Genomic DNA, 2,330 nt, shown 5'->3' with positions numbered 1-2,330 from the left:
ATCTTTTACTAGATTTTTTACTAGTTTTATTCAATAAATTTATAATTCAAATACTATTAACATATGTTTAACATTAAAAAATGGCACTTTATACTTGTATAGATAGGGGTAGATCTTACACTAAATTATAAATTCCCGGTTGGATTTGATGTGTTTATAATATAGTCATTGAGGGTTTCTTTAGGTTTAGCATTTTCTCTATATATTGGTATTGTAATGTTTTTAATTTGTTTAATTTTTTTATATTTAAAAAATATATTTGTAATTTATATATTTTTATTATATTTATATTTTATTATATTTGAATTCATATTCTTATTTTTCTATTTAATATGACTTATAATATGTATTTTTAACTTTGATGCCGGTGGCACATAAAAAGCACCATCCGATCGTGGCCATTTGCCAGACTCGTCTGGCACGTAAAAAGCACCCACTACACTCATGGATTGGTTGGCGTTAGGAAGGGCATCCAGCTGTAGAAACATTGCCAGATCAGACTGGGCCTGGTGCAGCCTTCTGGCTTCCCAGACCCCAGTTGAACCGTCCAACCCATGCTAGCATGGAAAGCGGACGCTAAACGATGGTGATGATGATCCGTTAATAATAATAACAATAAGATAAATAGCCTGAGGATGCACTGGTGGGTTTATGTATTAGGTATAACCTTTATAAACACCCCACTAGTGCAGAAACACGTGTAGCATTGATTAAAAATACCTTCTTTCCCCACAGACTAATAGCAGTTAGGTTATATAGATTCTTTCAAATATTTTTCCAAATATGTGTGTGTGTGTGTTTGTCTGTATATGTCAAGCACCACCATTTGACAACTGATGTTGGTGTGTTTATGTCCCCATAGGTTAATGCTTTGGTAAAAATGATTGATAGAATAAGTACCAGGCTTTAAAAAAAAACTAGTTACTTGTGCCTACATTAGAAATTGGTTAAGGGCTTAGAGGGAGGTGGGGGTAACAGTCCGTGTTTAATACAGGTAAGTAATGTTCTAGATGACACACCTGGACAGGTGTGATGTCTATAACAACAGGTGTGCATATCACAGCAAGAGTATTGACATATCGTTTGTTATTATGATTAAAATTATTGCTATTGTTGTTGTGTTTGTTGTTGTTGTTTAAACAAATATTTATATCATTTTTGTTTTTACAATCAATAGGTGAGTTGGTAGCAAGCTCTGCATAACAGCAGGTAAACAGTATGCTGATTGCAATTCGGTTTTAGTCTTGTATAATAAATATTGTGTAACAATATTTTCATTTCATTCTTTTTTTTTTTGGCTGTCTTTGTTCAGTAAGTGTTAATTCCTATTTCTTTCTATTTAGAAATCAAAGGAAGTGACTACTATTCCCTTCAAACTTTGCTTTTCTGACCTGAACATCAATGTTTTCAAACTGAACCCATTTTCCATTACATTTCACACAGATTCAGTGCAGAGATGATGAAGCAGAAATATTGTTATAGCAAAGATTCTGCTCAATACCACAAATTTGCGGGTTGCCTGGTCAGTGTTATTTCCTATTTGCTTCTATTTAGAAATCAAAGGAAGTGACTACTATTCCCTTCAAATTTTGCTTTTCTGACCTGAACATCAATGTTTTCAAACTGAACCCATTTTCCATTACATTTCACACAGATTCAGTGCAGAGCTGATGAAGCAGAAATATTGTTATAGCAAAGATTCTGCTCAATACCACAAATTTACGGGTTGCCTGGTCAGTGTTATTTCCTATTTGCTTCTGTCTAGAAATCAAAGGAAATGACTACTATTCCCTTCAAACTTTGCTTTTCTGACCTGAACATCAATGTTTTCAAACTGACCCATTTTCCATTACATTTCACACAGATTCAGCGCAGAGCTGATGAAGCAGAAATATTGTTATAGCAAAGATTCTGCTCAATACCACAAATTTACGGGTTGCTTGGTCAGTGTTATTTCCTATTTGCTTCTATTTAGAAATCAAAGGAAATGACTACTATTCCCTTCAAACTTTGCTTTTCTGACCTGAACATCAATGTTTTCAAACTGACCAATTTTCCATTACATTTCGGGACAGATCCAGCACCAAATTGCTGAAGCAGAAATGTTATTATAGCAAATATTCTGACCAATACCACAGATTTGCTTGTTGTCTTTGGTCAGTGAGTGTCATTTCTTATTGGATTCTGTCTAGAAATCAAAGGAAATGACTACTATTCCCTTCAAACTTTGCTTTTCTGACCTGAACATCAATGTTTTCAAACTGAACCCATTTTCCATTACATTTCACACAGATTCAGTGCAGAGATGATGAAGCAGAAATATTGTTATA

The sequence above is a fragment of the Octopus sinensis genome, linkage group LG29 (assembly GCF_006345805.1).
Source record: "Octopus sinensis linkage group LG29, ASM634580v1, whole genome shotgun sequence".
NCBI lineage: Eukaryota > Metazoa > Mollusca > Cephalopoda > Octopoda > Octopodidae > Octopus > Octopus sinensis.
The sequence above is the reverse complement of the archived record's forward strand: the minus strand, read 5'-3'. Positions refer to the sequence as shown.